Below are 22,492 nucleotides of genomic sequence, written 5' to 3'. Positions count from 1 at the left end.
GTCGAGTGCTTATCCTAGAGCGCCGCATTGGTGAGTGTAAATTCTCTTCAGTATAGTGATCTTATGACATCTGGTATATTTCTGGCTATCAAAAAAAGAAAGGTACTCATAAGTACTTGGGAGAGACATAATATTAGAATATGAGTATAATCTCAGTACTGTAGAGTTTAGGCACTCCTTTTAGAACAATACCCCAAAATGGAAAAACTCCACTTGGACTATCCTACTAGAAGCTCCACCCTATTAAAGATGCTTACCTTGGGAAGAGAGAAAGCTCATTCAAGGTAGCATCCAATGGAGACACACTCCAGTCCTAAGAGCCACATTGCTCCCAAGAGAAGAGAAACTGAATTCCAGGTCTCGGGTCAGAAGCTGGGATAGTAAGAGTGGAGCCTAGAAAGTCATCTGGATGACTGAGACCTCAGTGTCCCTCCCCCAAGGCTGACTCCAGCCTCCTCTCTCTGATTTCTGCTGCCCTTAGGCTCCTATTGTGTTAAGCGTTAAGTTGAGGTGGTCCTGAGGTGTTTCCCAGAAATGGCTGATGGATTTGAACAAACAACCTTGTGGTTAGCAGCCCAGTGCTCATCCTACAACACCACACCAGAACTCCTTAGATTGCATGTTGTTGTTGTTAAGTGCCATCAAGTCAGTTCCCACTCATAGCAGGCCTCCTGCTACTATTTCCCTGGTTGTTAGTCAGCACAGTGGTCCCTCCTCCCTGCCTCATCATGAATATCAGCCTCTCTAGCTGTGAAATTCAGTAATAGGTAGCTTGTCTCCTACATTGTTTATTGTTTTACACTTTTTGTAGTTCTCACAATGCCTAGAACAATAAACACCAGTTGCATTGAACTCTGCTTTATAGAGTTTTAATGGCTGATTTAGGGAAAATATATTGCCACGCATTTCTTCTGCAGTACCTTTCAGTTAGCAGTCAACTGCATAAAACATTTGCACCACCTAGAGGAGCAACTTAATTTTTATTCTTCTTATTCAAAAATAATGACTTTCTTTTCTTCTTTATCCCTTTTCCTACTCCTGCTCCCACCCCTCCCCCAATTAAAAAGCATTCAAAGAAATTGGTATTCAAATACTTTTTTTTTTTTTACTGGGGCCTGGGCCTCAGGGGCAGTGGGAGAGAAGGGGAGTACCCCTACTTCTCATTCAAGTCCCTTCTGATTGTTAGAATTACAAATACCCAGAGTTGAGTCTTTCAAATGGAACGGAAGGGAAGCCAGGGCAATATTGTGGATGCAGAGAAGATATCAAAGAAGAAAGACGTTCTTGCAAGAGAACTTTTGTCTGGAATAAAGTAATTGGAAGGGGATTGGGAAAGTGGGACCAGGGAAAACAAAGAGGGAAGGGAGGGGGATGAGAGTGGAAGGAAACTTCAAGTCTTGAAGATTCTGAGAGAAGAAACAGGGAAATCCACCCTAGGGAATATTTTAGATTTAACAGAGAGAGCTAAGTAATTGCTAGGGGTGTCTGGGAAGGAGAGATGAGAGATGGAGCAGATGAGCTGATTAATGCTTTAAACTCAAGCCAAGAAAACTGAGGAATGGGAGACCGCTACATTTGTGACTTATTTCCACAGTGTGGTGTTTTGGGTTTCAAGTTACTTATGCATGGAACTATCTTTAGGTACAAGACTGCAGTAAATATGGTGGAGCACTGAGTACCAGGATAGCTGGGGTGTGTGTGTGTGTGTGTGTGTGTGCGCGTGTGTGCATGCATGTGCTTTTTGTGTGCATATATGTGTGTTTACATGTGAGGCTCGGCAGAAAACCTTGTAGAAGGATTTCCCCTACTGCCAGCCTTAACTCTGTGTGATACCTGGATCTTCCTCCTCGCCTGCCAGGATAGTCACAGAGGAAAATGGCTTCATTTCCAGATGGGCCTCAGATAGCCCAAGATTGAGCCTGCTCCTATTCCCCTGCCCTCTGCCCTCATTTTCAATAGATACTTCCTGGAGGAGGAATTATTTGACTTGTAAAGGACTTATCTCTGAGCAAAGGGCACAAGACCTATCACACATGGGTTGTAAATACCAGCATGATGCTACGCAAGTAACCTTAGTGAAGGTATTTTTAACCAAGATCAGAAGGCCAAACCAGTGTGATAGATGTGGGGTGGATCATGTCCAAGGTCCCATTGTATCACTTTGCCCTGGCTCACACCCTCCAGCCCTAATGACCTCCTGGTTGTTCCTCAAACACAATCTCCACACCCACTGCCTTCTTAACCTGAAGTTTCTGATGCTAGAATTCCAGGGATGGTTCTTCCTTGACCTCCCTATCCAAAATGGCTGCTTTATCACATCACTCACCTTTAGTTTCTATATGGTATTGATCACTACCTGGGGAAGGACATCCTGCTTGGTAAAATGGAGGGTCAGCAAGTAAGAGGGAGACCCCCAACAAGATGGACTGGCACAGTGGCATCACCAATGGGTTCAATCATAACAAATGTTGTGCATAGGGTCACTGTCAGTTGAAACAACTCGATGGCATTTAACAACAACAACACTGACTGACACGATCTAGTGTGCCGATTTATTTGACTTATTTGTGTTTTTATCATTAGAGACATAGAGTCCTGGTGTGGTGTCATAGGATAAGCACTTGACTGAAGGTCGGTTTGAACTGCAAGATTGGCGGTTTGAACTCATTAGCTGCTTCTCAAAAACCTTACGCAGGGTCGCTGTGAGTTGGAACGGACTCAACAGCACTTCACAACAACAACAATCATTAGAGATACAATGGTGGCTCTGTGATAAAACTCTCGTGTTTGATGTAGGTACTGCTGTTGTGACATGCCATCATTGAGTCGGTTCCGGCTCCTAGCGACCCTGTGTGGGGTTTCCAAGGAGTGGCTAGTGAGTCTGAACCACCGACCTTGCAGGTAACAGTCAAGCGCTTCTCCTACAGAATCACACCAGAACTCCATGGTTTAATGCGGGATTGTTAAGTGCCTTTGAGTCGGTTCCAACTCATAGCGGCCCTGAACAGGGTTATCTAGGAACAGATGGGGAGTTTAAACCAACAACCTTGTGGTTCAAAATGACCTTTCAGTGGAATGCTTATCCTCCAGCACCACACCATGTGAGACACCATGGTTCAGTTCCTGATCAATGTACCTCCTGCACAGCTATCTTATCTTCAGCTTGCAAGCTGTTATCATTCACAGGTTTCAGCAGAACTTCCAGTCTAAGGTGGACAAGGAAGAGAGATCTGGCAATCTACTTTAGAAAATCAACCAATGCCAAACCTATGGCTCAGTGCTCTGATCTACAGTTGCTCACTGGGATGGTGGTTTGTTTCAATGGATGTGGGATCACCATGAGTTGGTGGTGACTGACCACAGCTAGAAACAGAAATAACAGCCAAATGCCAAGAGTCAGCTCAGGTACCTTGAGAACAGGGACCTTGCCTATCTTCTCCAACACCTAGGACAGTGTCAAACACACAGAAAGTACCCATAAACGTTCACTAAATGAATAAACATGCCTGTTGATATAATATATTTTTTAATGTTGTATTGTGAATTATGTGATAGTTTACATGGGAGAACATTAGCTTTACATTCATTCTATCGTATATCGTTTCATTGCCATGGTTACAGTCCCCTCCATGCATCATCAACCAACCACAGGGTATACCCTGCAAGCCTGCCTCCCCCCTCCTCCCCCAGTCATCAGCACACAGCCCGTCTCCCTCTCTGGGTCTAGAGGCCCCAGTCACTCCATCTCTTCACATCGTTGTCTCTACCTCCATCTCTGGTGTCACTGCTTCTCTGGGTAGGGTCTCACACTCTGCTCTTCTCCCTTGATGGTTCCAGGGATATTAGCTCCTGGACTGCAAAGTCAATTACTCCCCTCCTTTTGCTACAAAATGTCCACCTTTACATTTCTAATCCTCACAGTTACTTCTGATAACAATTATTCACCATGGTACCAGAAGGGACCTATCCCCATCTCCTTTCATCAGCCCTGCCTAGACAGATTGGATACTACTCAGTGGAGATTCTACCTTCCTCCACGCCCTCTGGATCTAGACTCCCTCTTGAAAGCTTGTAAGCCAGTCACTTCTTGCCTTTGTAACCCCCCACCCCCCATTTTGGGTAGCCAATGTCCAAGTTGCCCATCTCTGTCTACTCTGTGTGGAGGGTGTGGGAATGGTTCTTGCTGTAAGTATTTGTTTCCTCTTTTGAGCTACTGCATCCATAGGTGTAGGTCAAGTTCATCAAATTGTATGAGAATACTTTTTTTTTCCCTCTTCTTCTTACTTCTGGTTGAGCGCTGATCATCCAGTCATTGAAGCCAGGACAAGTGGGTATTATCTGCAAGTGTGGGTGTTCTTATGCATATGCCCTCTCTTCTTATCAGCTGGACACTTCACTCTCCACTCTAGTCCTCTGTGGCTATTTCACTGACTCTGGACCCACGAGTCCCCAGGTCTTGCTACACTACTGGCTGACCAGGTCTCCACCTGGGTTCACAGGAGTCTATTGAACATTGTAGGGCTTAGCTTGCAGCTTCATTACTGTTTTCCCCTCACTTCCCTTTATCAGTGACGAACGTGGTCACCAATCAGAGCGTGTATTCCCACTGAGTCTTAGTCTTGGAAGGAGGATCGCCCTGATAGGACCCGAACACTTGCCTTGATGTCTCCTGGGCAAGCAATTTGCTTGTTCTTGTAGTAATCAGTCGGACTGCCTATATTGTTTTGTATTTTGCCTGTCGGTCTTTCTTTCAAGAAGTATCTTCTGTTCTTCTAGCTGCTCCAGGCTGATCTGGTTGTCCTTTCAAGTAGAAATTTCCCACCTCTGAAGATTCTGGATGCGGTTCAGGATTCCACCTATAGTCTTATGTAATGCAGAGGCTCCACAGGAAGCCTCCTTCACTTGGCATGTTGTAGCCCCATTTTAGGTATTCCAATCTTTTATAGGCAGAAGATGGACTTACAAGCTTTCTCTGGTGATATTTCAGGCTATTCCTTTCTCTCCTCCTCAAGTGTCTATTTTATAATGGTATGCCAGGGAAAGATTCAAAAGACAGCCAAGCATCTTAACATTATTTCCCCCCATTTCCCAATTCCAACCATGTCTCAATCCCTGTATCCCAGAGCCCTGTTGTTCCAAGGTTGTGCATACATCATTATTTACCTCTGTCTCACTAAGCCCACGCAAACCTGCCTAATTGTTTTACCCTTCTTGTATATTGCCCCCCTTCCTAGCACCCACACTATCTGATATAGTATTTTTATATACATGTTGTTGTTGTCATGTGCTGTTGAGTCAGCTCTGACTCATAACAACTCCATATAGAGTTTCTAAGGATCAGCTGGTGGGGTGGGTTCAAACGACTGACCTGTGATTAGAAGCCCAGTGCTTATCCAACATCCTCACACAAGGACTCCTTTCCGTTACATAGAAGGGATTTTTCTGTATTACGTAGGTCCTGGAGTGGTATTGTGGGTTAATGTGCTGGACTGCAAAGTTAGTTTGATCTGCAAGGTCAGTGGTTCAAGCTCACCAGCCACTCCTTGGAAACCCTATACAGGGTCACTAAGAGGCCAAACCAACTAGACAGCACTTAGTAACAGCAACAACAGCATAGGTCCTGAGTCATTAGAGTGTCTCAGCCTTACCATTCCAAACACTGATCTGGAGAAAAAAGGGACCACTCAAAAGAGCAATACTTTTTATTAAGGAAGCAAATATCTGTGGTTATCTTACTGCCTCTTATTGTGTGGTCCTAAGAGGACTCAGAGGCCCCCAGGTGAGTTCAAAGTCCCCTCGGTTTACTGGGTAGAATAAATCTTATTATGACACACACACTAGAATTCGCAGACCAACAGGGCTTAACTATCTCTTTGACTTATCTCCACAGCTTCTGTTTGCATCTTGCCTGGACCCTCTGGGGGAGGAGAGTAGGGCTGTGGATCACTAGAGAGACCAGGGACTGACAGGTGACTGGACAGTTACCCCCTCAATGTTTCAAGGCTCCCTGACTTGCTTTGATCACTCATAAGTAGCTGCTGGAAGCAGCAGTCTTGAGTTTGTGCTCGGTAGGATCCCAGCTCTTAGATACACACGGAAGGGATGTGAGACAATCTCTTTCCTTATGGGAATCCACACTCTGCTAGCCCCAGCTCAGAACTCCTTCATCAGGACTGACCTGAAGCTGAGTCCCAAAAAGCCCTGCTCTCCCTTTTTCACAACTGCGCTTCCAAACTCCTGTCTGTGCTTCATGGGTCCCTACTTGGGGATCCAGGAGACAGTCAGCTCAGCCTCCAGCCCACCTCCCTCTTTTTGCCTCCCCAACCTTACTCAAGGCTTTAACTTCTCCTCCAGAAAAGCAGCACCCCAGAAGTGTAGTATGAGGAGACTGTTGCCAAAAATCTAGAAGATTCTGGCCTACTTCTTTATCTTTATGAGCTGCAACATTGGCCGCTGAGATGCAATTTCTTTATTTGTAAACCTTGGATACGAGTCCTCAATCTATCTAGCTCAGAGTGCCTCCAGTCCCCAAGAGATGGTGTACAGTGTAAGGTACCATCAAACCTTCTAGGCTGAGGAGCTCAAGATTCTTTAGGAACTAGTCTGGGAAATACTTTTAGATATAATCAATTATAAACGAGTTTATAATGAGGGGTCCCTGGGTGACATAAATGGTGAAGCCCTTGACTAGTAGATGAATGATTGGCAGTTCAAAACCATCCTGAAGCACCTCAAAAGAAAGGTCTGGCTATCTTCTTCCAAAAAGTCACAGCCTTGAAAATCTGTGGAGCACAGTTCTCTTACACAGATGGGGCCACCAGTAGTTAGAATTGACTTAATGACCGCTAACAACAACAACAAATTTACAACTGGATCTTAATGGCCAAAAATGTCTTCAAGGGCTACACCATTTGAACTGCATATTTTTATTTTTTATCCAGTCCTTAGGAAATCAATCAAGATGGGGATTTCAGGAGTCAGGCTGACCTCAAGAGAAAATTCCTTGAGGGAGATGATGCTTTTGAAGACTCAAGTCAGGATTTTGACAATTGTTCTCGTGGCTCAAGCATGAGGCTGACCCCATACAAAATCTCAAATCTGCTCAGGGCCCAAGACGTTCCCAGAGGCCAAAGTTAGTATCACACAACAAATTGTTTTGCAACACTTGCCTCATCAAAACTTTTTCTCTTGATTCAGTTTCTCTTTCAAGTGTCCCAATTACAAATTGCAAGGACCAGTCAGACCTGGCCAATCCCATCACCCGACTTTAAGAATCTCCTCCATGAGTAGCCATGGAGCAGAAATATAGATTCCCAAACTATCAGAGTAGAAGGGATATAGAGATCAGCTGGCCTGGTCCCCCCACCCACAATATTATCTATCAGTCAAAATGTTGATTGAGCTGTATCAGACATGCTAGTGGGTGCTGAAGGTGAAGATCAAGACCATAATTAGATGTTGCTATTTCCCTCGTGGGAGGGAAACATACAACCAATCAAGGAATTGAGACACACCAATTCATAGTGTGATTGTATGCTTAGATTACCAGTTACCATTGGTTGGATTCCAACTGGTAGTGATCCCACATGTGCCAGAGTAGAACTGTGCCCCATATGGTTTTCATTGGATGATTTTTTTAGAAGTAGATCACCAGATGTTTTTTCTCAAGCATCTCTGGGTGGACTCAAACTTCTCAACTAAGCACATTAACAATGTGTACCATGAAGGGGCTCTAATTTAGAGTTGGGGGGATCAGAAGAGGCTTGTTGGAAGGGGTAGTATCTTGAAGGAAGCAAAGAAACTCACCAGAAGAAGATCAAAGGGTGAAAGAAAGGTATTCCAGACAGTTTACAGGATGTGTAAGGCATGGAGGCCAGAGATGAAAAGAGGTTGGAGGAAAGAAAGGAGAGATGGAGACAGGGAATGAGGAAGTGAGGGACATCGATTGAGCTCCTTACACATGGAAGGGAGCTGGAAGAAGTCCCCATGACAGGAGTGTGAAGTCCAAATGAGGCGTATTGGGAAATGGGTAGTCAACAAGAGTCAGATGATGAAGAGCTTTGTGGGCCTTGTCAGGAATTAAGACTTTATCCTAAAGACGGCTGGGTGGCTCTAAAGGATTTTTAAAATTTTGTTGTTGTTAAGTGCCATCCAGATGATTCTGATTCACAGCAACCCTGTATGCAGTCTCCAAGGAGCTGCTAGTGGGTTTGAACCACTAACCTTGCGGTTAGCAATCCATTGCTTATCCTAAAGCATCACACCAGGACTATCGTTAGAGAATACAAAACAAATCCTCTTTAAGGTTTGCCTTCAATGATCCCCAGACATACACATCATTTCACTGGAAGACAGACCAAGTTGTTATCAAAATGTGTTTTCAAGTGGAGTCCAAAGTTGCCAATTATGAGACGATGGGAATGGTTGTGGCCTCACTTGCATTCCCGCTCTTCCATTCAGCAGAGTTCTCAGTTTCTGAAGACCCTCTTTCATCTCCTCCTTAGTTTCTTCTTCTTCTTCAGGTTTAACACGCCAATTCTCCTCAGCCCCTTCACATAGGACACAGAGGTCCTCGGCTGAAGCACAGGACTTGGAAACCTGTTTTTCCCTGAGTGTCCTCTTCTAAAGAAACTCGCCATTTACACTGCAGAAAGCCAACCAGTCACCCAAGGCACAGGGTGGGTCAGATTAATTCTCTCTTGGTAGGCAGTGTAGATGTTTACACAGCAGACACATTGCCCAGCTTGCTTTGGCTTGTCCTTGTATTGATTTATGGTATGTGTGTCTTCGATTAGCTAATCCTTCCATCACCAATAAGCTGGCCAACCCCCTTCCCTTCCCTTTTCCTTGTTTTCCAAGAAACATATTTGTTCTATGTTGTTTTGGTTTGCTATTCACTTTCTATTTTTATTTTCTTTCTCTGAATCTCGGTACACCTCCATTTGGATTCCTTGATGTCACCTGGCAACATGCTAATAGCAGTGTTAAGTGTCAGAAAGACCTGCATTTGAATTCTGGCTTAGCTTCAGTTTTTGCATCTGTATAATGCTGATAATACCAATCTCGCAGAGCTGTCAGGATTTGAGTAAATGTATATAATGTCCTCGGTCCATAGTAGACATGCAAGAACTGATGACTATTATAGATCAAAACAAGTATAATAATGATGCCTTGATTTGGATTGAATTATTACTTCAAGCCTTGGTTTTCCCATCTATTAAATGAGGATAATAGCAATTATTTGGTAGGGATATATGAGGATGCAATGTAATAAAAATGTATAAAATGCATGTTGTTGTTGTGTGCCATGGAGTTGGTTCCAATTCAAACTGACCCTGTATAGGGCTTCTGAGAGTGGCTGGAGGGTTTGAACTGCTGACCTCGCAGTTAGCTTGTTGTTGTTAAGTGCAGTGGAGTCAGTTCTGATTCATAGTGACCCTGTATAAGGTTTCCAAGGAGCAGCTGATGGGTTTGAACCACCGATCTTGTTCATAGCATTCATGTGCTTATCTTACAGTGACACCCCAGGACTCATAAAACACATGGTTAGCTCTTAAAACACATATATCCAGACCTCTTAGTCCCCTGTATTCTCCTGTCCTTTGAACTGTCACTTTGATGGGTGGGCTCTCTCCTTGTGTCTTGTGATGTCTCTCTTCGGGTTCTCAAGCTCTTTTTGAGCAAACATTGTCTGAGAAGATCAGCATCTCCTTGTTGTGGACAAGATCCATCCCTTGTTTGCCTCGTGCTCTCTCTTTCCTGGCCCCACAGTGCCCACATGGGTAAAAGCTTCACTTTAAGAAAGAAATCAGTTGTCATCAAGTTGACTGTGACTCATGATGAGTCAATATTGCCAGAATAGAACAATGTTCCATATGGTGTCTATTGTTGGTAAGCGCCATCAAGTTGGTTCCAACTCACAGAGATCCAGTATAGTGTTTCTGAGGAGCAGCTGGTGAACTTGAACCACCGATCTCATGGTTCAAGCCCACCTTTCAGTGCTGTGCTTATCCTATAGCAACATACCAGGACTCCAAAGGATGTTTAGTGGTTGAATTTTCTGAAACCACCTGAGACACCTCCTGGTGGACTCAAACTTCCAATCTTTCTGTTAATAGCCACATGTGTTACAATTTATACCACCCAGGGGATCTAAATGACTTATAAACTTATAAACTAAATATTCTGAAAGCCTGTCCTTAAAATTAAAAAACAGGTTACAAAATTACGGACATGTTATGTACAAAATAAAATGGATTGGAAAAGGTATAGTTATGGTGACTGGGAAAGGAAGAAATTATGCTTAAAAAGACCTAAAACACCCCCTTCCTGGTGGACAAGGCATGTTGTAAAAGCTGGAAAGGCCTTCTTAAATCACGGCGGAGGTGGGGAGGGCAAGAGATACACAACAGGGCCATCATTCATGGGTCTTGGGGGAGCTGGCATTTCCATGCTGATTTAATCTATGAGTTCAGCTTTAACAAGGTATAAGGTTTACAGACTAAAAATTAGCCACAAGGTATAAGTTTACCCTGGCTCCACAGAGGACTACAACAATAAAGACAGCAGCTGTGTCAGAACTTGCAGCGCAACATGAAATGCTGTGGTTAGAACAAAGCAGAGTTGCCCTGAGTATAAATTACAGGAAGAAAGGAAGCAAGAAAATAGAAAAGTATCAGAGCCTTTTATTCCTTTTTTATGGAAGACACTAAAGAAAAGGTCCAATCACATACCATCTGCCCAGCAGGAAGATGTGGGGCAGGCCAGGCAGGGCACAGGGATCTGAGTCACCAGATCCCAGCTTTATGGAGCTGCCTGTTTGGGGATCCTCATTTATTCTGAAAGAGTCCCATTGGTTCTGATAGCTTCAACCAAACTGCAGGCACATCTTAAACATGAGAACTACTGTTTCAAGGTAGAATGGTGGTGGCTATATGCCATGGAGTCGATTCCGACTCATAGAAACTCTGTACAGGGTTTCCGAGGCTGTAAATCTTTACGGAGCAGAAAGTCTCACCTTTCTCCTGTGGAGCCACTATGGTTACGAACTGCTGACCATGAGATTAGCAGCTTGATTTGTAACTACTAATCGCCAAAAAAAAGAAGTTGCTGTCGAGTGGATTCTGACTCATGGCAATCCCATACGTGTCAGAGTAAAACTGTACTGCAGAGGGTTCTTAGTGGGTGGTTTTTTTGGAAGTAGTTCACCAGGCCTTTCTTCCAAGGTCCTTCTGGGTAGACTCATGTGTGTTAATGTCATATCCTGGCCACAGAAATTGATTTAGATGTAGACACACGACACAAACCAGACCAAAGAGAGACTCCTAGGAAGTTCCAACAAAATCTGTTGGGAATGAGATGCAGTCTGCTAGTTTTCTGGGAGATTAGAGTTTGCACTTGGAGTGGTGGGTGGTCATCTTACTCTGTGTTGGCAGAGCTGACCAGTGACCCTCAGAGATGGAGAGAGATGCAGTCCCGGTGAGACTGAGCCCAGTATCGAGCTGTCCTAGAGTTTTCTTTCTGTTACATGAATTAAATCCCCTCCTCTAGGAGACCCCGAGTAGCACAAACAGTTTAATGCTATAATACTAACAAAAAAGTTTGCAGGTTCAAACCCACCTTGAGGCATGACATTTCCCTTCTAAAGGCCCCAGCCTTAACATCCTGATGGAGTCCAGTTCTACCCTGCTGTACATGGGATCATCATGAGTGGGATGCAACTTGATGGGAACAGATTGTCCTCGTATCCTAAGACATTATAAGTTGTTTCCTTCACCTGCAATGTAAAGGTTTCTAAACAATATGCCAAGCTCAGTAAAGTGTACCACATACCATGTTGTTGTTGTGTGTGCCGTCGAGTCGGTTCTGACCCATAGTGACCTTGTATAGGGTTTCTGAGGAGCAGCTGGTGAGTTTGAACTGCCGATCTTGCGGTTCAAACCAACCTTGAGGTTGAGTGCTTATCCTACGGTACCATAGCACACCTTCAAAAATACACGGAAGCCAGAAAGAAGATGCATATATATGCCTCTGGTGTACTAGCTCTGAAGGCTTATGAGATAGGCAAGATATGAGCACATGAAGAGTTAAGAGCATTTGTTATTGTTGTCACTAAGTGCTGTCAAGTCGACTTCAATTCATAGCGGCCCTGTCTAGGGTTTCCAAGGACCAGTTAGTGAGTTTGAACCACCGACCTTGGGTTCAAACTGATGTTATGATCCAGTGCTTATCCCACAGCACCACACCTGGGCTTCTAAGAGTCTTTAGAATACTTCAAAAACACAAAACAATGGTATTACACCTTTAACTCCTCCTCAAAGGAGAACATAACAACAAGCCAATTTTTTAAAAAAGAAAATCGAGTAGTCTGAATTCTACTTGCAGAAATGTGTCATAATTAGGACAACAACAATGAGAGGGACCATGCCACGTGCAGGGAGTGTAGGTTCAGTCTCGGCTCTGGCCTAGGCTGACCAACTCAGCTTATTTGGTTGTGAGTTCTGAAAACTCCCTTGCCCACTGCCACTGAGTTGATTCCAACTCATAGTGACCCTATGAAGAATGACTCCTCAGGGTTTCTGAGACTGGAAATCTTTATAGGAGCACATGACCTCATTGTTCTCCCAACAACTAACTGGTGGGATGGAACCACCAACCTTGTGGTTAGCAATCCAACACTTAACCCACTTCACCACCAGGGCTCCATGGGGAACCCCTGTAGTCCCAGGCAAACCTGTACAGTTGGTAATGAGTAGCTCTAGCCAAATCAAAGACTGCAGACTTTGGTGTGAGTTGTGTACCTTCACATAAAGAAAACAAAAATCCTTACCACTGGACCAATAAACAACATCCATATACATGGAGAAAAGACCGAAGTTGGCAAAGATTTCATTTTGCTCGAATCAGCCATCAACATCATGGAAGCAGCAGTTAAGAAATCAAATGACATATTGCATTATGTACATCTGCTGCACAAGACCTCTTTTAGTGAGCTGAAATGGACTGGTATTGGCCATTTTGAATCTGATGACCACAAGGTTTGCTATGCCAGGAATGACAAATTGAAGAGGAATAGTGTTGTGTTCATTGCCAAAAAGAACATATCCAGATCAGTCATGTGTCTGTGATAGGACAGTATCTATGTGCCTACAGGGAAGACCAGTTAATACCTATTCAAATTTACACACCAACCACTAAAGCCAGTGAGGAGGAAATAGAAGAATTCTACCAACTTCTTCAATCTGAAATTGACCAAGCATGCAATCAAGATGTATTGATCATTACTGGTGATTGGAATGCAAAGGTTGGGAGCAAAAAAAAAGGATAAGTAGTGGGAAAATATGGCCTTTGTGATAGAAACGATGCTGGAGAATGCATGATAGAATTCTGCAAAATTAATGATTTGTTTATTTCAAATACCTTCTTTAGACAGCATAAGAGATGACTGACTATACACATGGACCTCACCAGAAGGATAGTACACATATTGACTACATCTGTGGAAAGAGAAGATGGAAAAGTTCCATATCATTAGTGAAAACAAGGTCAGCGGCAGACTGTGGAACAGACTATCAGTTACTCCTATGCAAATTCAGACTAAAGCTGAAGAAAATGAATACAAGTACACAAGAGCCAAAATATGACCTTGAATATATCCCACATGAATTTAGAGATCATCTGAAGAACAGATTTGATACATTAAACAGTAAAGACCGAAGACCAGAAGAGTTATGGGATGCCATCAAGAACATCATACATGAAGAAAGCAAAACGTTATTAAGAACACAAGAAAGAAGGAAAAGATCAAAACGGATGTCAGAAGAGACACTGAAACTTGCTCTCCAGCAAAGAGATGCTAAAGCAAATAGAAGAAAAGAGGAGGTCCAAGCTGAACATAAAATTTCAAAGATCAGCTCGAGAAGATAAAGCCAAATATTACAACAAAATGTGCAAAGATCTGGAATCAGAAAACCAAAAAGGAAGAACAATCTTAGCATGTCTCAAGCTGGGGGAACTGAAGAAAAAATTCAAGTCTCAACTTTCATTATTGAAAGATTCTCTGGGCAAATTATTGAATGATGCAGAAAGCCTCAAGAGAAGATGGAAGGAATACACAGAGTCATTTTACCAAAAGGAAATGGTTGATGTTCAAACATTTCAAGAGGTAGCATATGATCAATAGCCAATGATACTGAAGGAAGAAGTCCAAGGTGCATTGAAGGAATTGGAAAAGAACAAGGCACCAGGAACTGATGGAATAAAAATTGAAATCTTTCAAGAAAGTAAGACGGCCCAGGAGGCACTCACTCATCTCTACCAAGAAATTTGGAAGATAACTCTCTGGCCGGCTGATTGGAAGAGATTCGTATTTATGCCCATTCCAAAAAGAGGTGACCCAATGGAATGCGGAAATCATCGGACAATCTCTTTGATATCCCATGTGAGTCAAGTTTTACTAAAATTAATACAGAAATGGCTGCAAGCACACATTGACAGAGAACTTCCAGAGGTTTAAGCCAGATACAGAAGAGGCCGTGGAATGAGGGATATCGTTGCTGATGTCCAATGGATCTTGGCTGAAAGCAGAGAATATCAGAAAGATGTTTACCTGTGCTTTATTGACTATGCAAAGGCTTTCAATTGTGTGGATCATGACAAGCTATGGACAACATTGAGAAGTATGAGTATTCCAGAAGACTTAATTGTACTTCTGAGAAATCTGTACCTGGACCAAGAAGTAGTTGTTCGAACAGAGCATGGGAACACTGAATGGTTTAAAATTAAGAAAGGTGTGCGACAAGGTTGTATTCTTTCACCATACTTATTCAACCTGTATGCTGAGCAAATAATCTGAGAAGCTTGGTTATGTGAAGAAAAGCATGGCTTCAGGATTGGAGAAAGACTCATAAACAACCTGCGATATGCAGATGATACAACCTTGCTTGTTGAAAATGAAGAGGACTTAAAACATTTACTGATGAAGATCAAAGACCACAGCCTTCAGTATGGATTGCATCTCAATGTAAAGAAAACAAAAATCCTCACCACTGGACCAATAAACAATGTTCTTATCAATGGAGGAAACATTGAAGTTGTCAAGGACTTCATGGTTCTTGGATCAATTATCAACACTCATAGAAGCAGCAGTCAAGAAATCAAACAACATATTACATAAGGCAAATCTGCTGCACAAGACCTTTTTAAAGTGTTGAAGAGCAAAGATGTCATGAGCACTAAGATGCGCCTGACCTAAGCCATGGCATTTTCAATAACATCATATGCAAGTGAAAACTGGACCGTGAATAAGGAAGACTGTAGAAGAATTGATGAGTTATGGTGTTAGAGGAGAATATTGGCTGCCAAAAGAACCAATAGATCCATATTTGAAGAAGTGCAGCCAGAGCGCTCGTTGGAGTCCAAGATGGCCAAACTTCGTCTCTCATACTTTGGACATATTGCAGGAGGGAGCAGTCACTGATCAGGTAGAGGGTCAGAGAAAAAGAGGAAGACCCCCCAATGAGATGGATTGGCCAAGTGGCAGCATCGACGGACTCAGGCGTGGCAACAGTAATGAGGTTGGCCCAGGATCGGGCAATGTTTCGTTCTGTCGTTATGAGTCGTCACTGACTCGATGGCACCTAACAACAACAAGAAGTTCACTTTACTTGTCTGAGCCTCTGTTTCTTTACCAATAATTGGAGTAGTAGTGTGGTGGGAAATAAGCAGTAGCAGAACTATTAATGATGTCAAACCGTGGTTTGGGGACCCCAGGTTTTTAAAGGACCACGGCAGTTACTGCAGAAGGAAAAGGACACTCACTGAATGAGCTCTACTCTACTTTCACTGTAGTGAGAACTGTTTCTCCATCGAGGTAAAAAAAATCAGAGCTTGCACATGATTTGTTGGGGTGGAGAAGTCTGCTCTGAGGAGCCTCCCCTGAGAATTCCACGATTTATTTTCCTTTGTTACAGCACAAAAGGCTCTGATAGACTCGTGGTTCCTACACCTGGCTGATCATAAGAGTCACCTGGGGAGCTTTAAAAGGCTCTACATTCCTGACTACCACACCTGGAGATTCTAACTCCTTAGGATTGGGGTGGAGCCAGGAATCTATATTTCTAAAACTCTTATCAGGTGACACATACACACACACAGAGACACACACACTTATAAATTATTCACGATGCTGGCATGCTAACAATCATCAATAATAAATCTCTTTCCACACACCTTACAAATGGCCAATATGCAGACCTCAAACACCATTGTTTGAAACACCATGTTCCCATATTTCTCAAACTTTCCATGCATGGGGAGAGCATGTTAAAACCCAGACTGTGAGGCCCCACCTCCAGGGTTTCTGATTCTGTAGTGCTGAGGTGTGGTCCAGGAATTTGCCTTTAGAAACAAATCTCCCAGGTGTGGATCAGCTGTTTTAGTACCATCTTTCTAAGTCTTCAGCTCATTTGAGCCTGTCTCTTTTCATCTTCATTATTATTAAAACACACCCCCCTCACCTCCTCACCTCTCCCTAGTGTGTTATTATTGTTAGCTGCCATTGAGTCTCCCCAGTTCATGGAAACCTCATGCACAACAGGACTGTACTGTTGTGGTCCACATGGTTTTCATTGGCTGATTTTCAGATGGAGATCACCAGGCCTTTCTTACTTGTCTTATCCAGGAAGCTCGGCTGAAACCTGTTCAGCATCACAGCAACATACATGCTTCCCCTGACAGATGCCTTGGTCAGGAATCACACCCGGGTCTGCCACATGGAAGGGGAGATTTCTACCACTGTGTCATCATTGCTTCCTCCACCTCTCACCTCCAGTATGGGCCTGTTACCTCTGAGTCAGTTCTGACTCATCTTGACCCCATATGTGGCAGAAGAATACTGCTCCATAGAGTTTGTTGACTATGCTGTCACTGCTGTTAAGTGCCATGGAATTGGTTCCTATTGTTGTGGTTAAGTGCCGTTGAGTAGGTTCTGACTTATAGCAACTCTGTATACGGTTTCCAAGAAGCAGTTGGTGAGTTTGAACCACCTACCTTGCGGATTAGTGGGTTAGAATTATAGCAGCTGAGCGCTTAACCAGAGCTCCTTTCCCCCCTTATATAAATCAAAAAAACCAGCCAAACCTACTGCCATCAGGTTGATTTTGACTCACAGGTACCCTGTAAGACAGGCTACAGAGGGTTTCAGAGGCAGTAAATCTGTTTTTGGAAGCAGATGTCTTGCTATCATGGAGGGGCTGTTGGGTTCAAACATCTGACATTTCAATTAGAAGCCCAATGCTTAACCCACTGTGCCACCTGGGCTCCTTCCCCTATATAACCTACTGCCATTGAGTCAATTCCATCTCATAGCAACTCTAGGTAGAGTTTCTGGGACTGTTAATGTTTACGGGAGCAGAGGGCCTAATTGTTCTCCTGTGGGTTTGACCCCCGACCTTTGGGTTAGGAGCCCCCTGTCTAACCCACAGAGCCAACAGGGTTCCCTCATTCCACCCCGACTTATACAGAACTTAGTAAATTATTGAGGAATAAGCGCATGGAGAAATGTTTTATTGGCTTTAATGACCGTGACCTTTCAGCCAACTCTCTACAGAATATTGTGACTACATCAACAGCATGTGAGGAAGGGTTCTGAATAAGGACCTGGGGCTGTTGTCTCATGGGCCTGAATGGAAGACATGGTGGGAACAACAGGGTTTCCTGCTCTCAGCTTGAGGGGACTTTGTGCATTTTGTCCTGAGGCCTCCAGCACAGCCAACTGGACTCCATTTTGCTGTTTTTCATTTTTTCAAGATTGTTAGATTTTCTTTTCACCCACCAACTCCTTGTTGGCTTTCTTTAGTTTGCTGTCATATTTAAATATCTAACCTAATTTTCTATAGGTAGGATAAGCACTGGATTGCAAGGTCAATTGAATCGAAAGGTCAGCCATTCAAACTCATCAGCTGCTCCTCGGAAACCCTACACAGGGTCGCTATGAGTCAGAACTGACTTGATGGCACTTAACAACAACAACATGCTGGTTGATGTAACTCATTATTCCTGTGGCTAAATTTACTCTTCTCTCTCTGGCAGAGTTCCAGGGTGATGAGAAGGGTGAATTTGATAAGATGCTAACCTAAAGGTAGACAGTTCCAGTCTACCTGGAGGCATCTTAGAAGAAAGACCTGGTGATCTGCTTCTGAAAAAGCAGTCATTGAAAACCGTACAGAGCACAGTTCCATTCTGACACCCATGGGTGGCCATGAGTTGGAATCAGCTGCCTGGTAGCTAGTCTAAACGTCTAAAAGTGACCACCCCAATTTTTGTCAGGCAGTGTTCTGTCTGTTCCAGCCCACTCCTCCTACTGTCTCTTGGCTTACTTCCCTCCTCTGTTGTGACTGGAACAGCTGCAGGCACCTTGGCACCCTCCTACCCAGCGTCACTAGTACCAGAAATATTTCTTGGACTACAAGATGTACACATGGACACCACCCAGACCTCAGGCCCAGACAGTCACCAAACAAAGTTCGAAAGGAAGAGAAACCACCAGCCATTATTAGCCACTAAATACAGGCGCGCAGTCCAAGTTCTAGAGGAACATTCAGATGGGGTTGAAGTGGATTTGCCACTTTTATGTAACTGCTTAAAATAAGAGACAGCATCCAGAAAACTAACACAAGTATTGCTACTATTAAAAATCATTGCTGTTGTTGTTAAGTGCTGTCGAGTTGGTTCCAAGGAGCAGCTGGTAAGGTTAGAATTGCCGATCTTGTGATTCGTAGGCCAGTGCTGATCATACAGGGTAGAATTTAAAGAGATAACCTCCTTGGGTTGCAGGCTTCTGCTTTCACGATGGCATTACAATGGGAGAGTCTGTTACCCCTGAAACCACAAGATGTGTGCCCAAATAGGCAAGAAATAGAAGGCCCTCCCACCTCCTCCCTGGAATAGGGGTTTAGTTCAGATTGGAACCTATACTTACGGAGAAATAATCCTTTCTAAATCGATTCTACAACATCAGCTTAACAGAACAGCCAAGTCTGTGGCAATGAGCAGAAACAGCCCCTTCTGTCTCCAGAGGTGACTATTCAGCAGCCAAGTACACCAGCGAGTAACAGGTCCAATGCTTGCTCCCTGATGAAATGAGTGACAGAAATGTCTATGTGTTTTCTGGTGTAAACTAGCTGGAGGACTTGGCCGGGTGTGTCCTGGGAGAATCTCGAGAACCTTTTAGGCCTTGTGTTAATAATGCTTGTGTTTTAAGAAATGCCTCCAAGTCTGGTGAACAGGAGAAAAATCATGTTAGATCACCAAGTCAAGCATTTACAAAGCTTTTCACTTCAAAGCCATTTGGAGACTCAAGTCACTCCTGAGGGACTCTGGGTATTTTTGGTGTAGGCAGTCTTTTGGAAACATGGCGTCAGGGCATTGGCAGGCTCGTGGGGTAAAAGGAAACGTGGCCTGCTTGTCACTTTTAATCTCTTGGCTTGGAATCAAGGCTTTTAATTTTTTAAAATTTATTTTTCTGTTCTTGACAATATACACAACAAAATGTACAGTTGTTACAAGTACAATTTCATGGATTGATTATACTCTTCAAGTTGGACAATCATTTTCAGTCTCCTTTCTGAGTTGTTCTTCCCTCAGTAATACAAACTCACTGCCCACTATGGTTCCAAGATAATCTTTCAACTGGCTGCTACCAATCTGATTCCTATAGAGATAGTTTTCAAAAGAGAACATTGCTAAAGGCAGACCTTCCCCTCCACCCCCACTGTTGTTGTTAAGTGTCTTTGAGAGTTGGTTCTGACTCATAGTGACCCTGTATACAGTTTCCAAGGAGCGGCAGTGAATTTGAACCGTCAATGTTGCAGTTCAAATTGACCTCGTGGTTCAGTGCTTATCCTACAGCACTACATTAAGAATCCTAGTCAAACTAAACTGTTGTCTGGTTTTAAGGGTTTCTGTTTTTTTAAATACATGAAAGTATATGCTATATGTTTCAGTCCCTCGATTTATGTAATAAAAATCAAACCTGTTGCTGTCAAGTTTACTCTGGTTCACAGCGACCCTACTGTATGTAGAACTGTCCCATAATGTCTCCAAGACTGTACTCTTTTTTCAAGTTGTGATTTAGATAAAAGTTTACAGAGCAAATTGGTTTTCCACTCAATAGTTCTTATATATTTTATCTTGTGGTATTGCTTGCAACTCCCACAATATAACAGCACTCTTCCCACTTCCTCCCTGTGTTTAGCCTTGTTTCCCTCCCTCATTCCCTACCCATTCCTGACTTCTGAGCTCTGTCCTTGGGCAAATGTGGTTGACTGTTCTAATAAGTGTGATATTTTCCTAGCCCAGGTTAGGGCGTTCCTTATAGGTCTGTCTATTGTTTGAAAGGTGAGCCACAGAGGTGAGTTCAATTCCAGGCTTGAAGGGTGACTAAGTTTCATAGTCTGAGGGCTTCCACCAGTCTAGATCAGACCACTAAGTCTGGTTTTTTTCCTACTCTACTAAGGGCCTTTTATTGTGATCCCTTTCAGAATGGTCAGAAGAGGTAGCTGGGCACCATCTAGTTTTTCTGGTCTCAGGGTCACGGAGGCTGGGGTTCACATGGTCCATTAGTCTTTTAGGTAAATTGTTTCCATGCATCTTTGATTTTATTCACTCTTCTTTGTTCTGGATGTGGGGTTGTGGGGGTGAGACCAATAGTTGCATCTTAGATGGTTACTCCCAAGCCTTCAAGACCCTGGTCAATACTCACACATGTTCAGAAGTTCGATCCAACTAGTTGCTCCATGGAAGAAAGATGAGGTTTTCTGTTCCCAAAAAAGATTTTAAAAGCCTTGGTAGCCTTACACAGGGTCTCTATGAGATGGAACTAATTTGACGGCACTTAATGACAACAACAATTACATGCAAGATTATATGGTGATGGGGGTTGTGCTGCAAGGAGAATTTGAAAATAACTCTTCCTGTTCACATAGTCTGTTGTGTTGATTTCAACTCATGACAGTCTAGAACTGCCCTCTAGGGTTTCCTACGTTATAATCTTTATGGACATCATGATTGTTAAGGTGGAGGGTCAGAGGAAAAGTGGAAGACCACCAATGAGATGGATTGGCCAAGTGGCAGCATCCATGGACTCAAGCGTGGCAACAGTAGTGAGGTTGGGGAGGCGGGGCTTGATGGTGGCTAGAGTGAAGGTGCAGTGAAATTCACCATCAGCAATACCACAGAATACCAGGCAAAGCAGATCCGGGGCAGAGCTCCAAAACTCGGAACCAAATAGCTAGGAATATTTTAAAAGTTTGAAGGCTTATAGCCAGTGGAAATTGGAGCTGAAGTAAGAAATCACGTACTTTTGAATCTACTGGGCTCAGTGGCCTGGAGCCAACATCTTGGGTGAGACCAAATGGCAAGACCAAGAGGGGGAGCAGACACACATGGAAAAATATTGTGGGTACCTTAGAGCAAAGGTGGACAATACAATTTGTCGGTTTTGCTTTGTTCTGATTTTATTTATTTATTTTGGTATCTGGTCATTGCCCCCCCACCCCCGTTTGTGCCCCTCCATTCTGGTGACTAGGGGGGGTGGGGTGGGATGCCTGAGTGAGTGGACACCCCCACCCTAACCACTGGTGGGTTCGTCTGCCATGCATGCAAACAGATACTCAGCACAAGAGCAGCCCTGAACATTTTTTGTTTTGTTTTTAAATACGGGAAAGGCCAGAACAGGACTGTAGAGAGGGAAAGAGAGTTTAAAAACAAAACAGGCCGAAATTTAAATTAAAACCTGAGGTATAACTTAACAACCAACAGTGGCATCTTGAAATCTCTCAGGCAGCTTTGAAAGCAAGAAGCTGAAGAGAGGACATTAAAGTCATACTCATATTAGGCTACAGATTTTGTTGTTTTTGTTGTTCTCTTCCTCCTCTCCCTTTTCTGTGATTATAGACTGCAGTATTCAATCTAGTTTTGTTTTGCTGTTGATTTTTTTTTTTCTTTTTGATGGTGTTGTTTTGCTGTTTTATGCTCCCCTTCTACCTTTGGGACACTCTTTCTCTCCCTATGTTACCCAAGAAGAGTCAGCAAATGCTGCCATATCGTCAAGGCACAATAGCACTCTATAAAGCACTAAAACCTGGCAAGAACCAATACCAACTGCCATATACCAGGGAGGCAGACAAGACCTGTGAAAGTTACTCTGAGTTAAGCAATAAGAAGAGTGAAAAGGGAAGCCCACATCCTCATCACATCTACCTGAAAGCAATCAGAAAGCATAAAAAATACCAAAACACACACTCAATTAAGTATTAAGGCCACAGATAAATGCTAAACATGTCCAAGAAGCAAAAGCAGATGACCCTATCAGCACATGTCCAGAAACAAGATAAAATGTCTGAAACAAATGACATAGAGGTAGACCTGGACTCCATTCTGGAAGGAGGGCAGGCCTTGGAAATGCCTGAGAAGGAATTCAGAAAAATGATTA

The sequence above is a fragment of the Chrysochloris asiatica genome, unplaced genomic scaffold (genome assembly GCF_000296735.1).
Source record: "Chrysochloris asiatica unplaced genomic scaffold, ChrAsi1.0 scaffold00060, whole genome shotgun sequence".
Taxonomy (NCBI): domain Eukaryota; kingdom Metazoa; phylum Chordata; class Mammalia; order Afrosoricida; family Chrysochloridae; genus Chrysochloris; species Chrysochloris asiatica.
Note: the sequence above shows the minus strand (reverse complement) of the source record.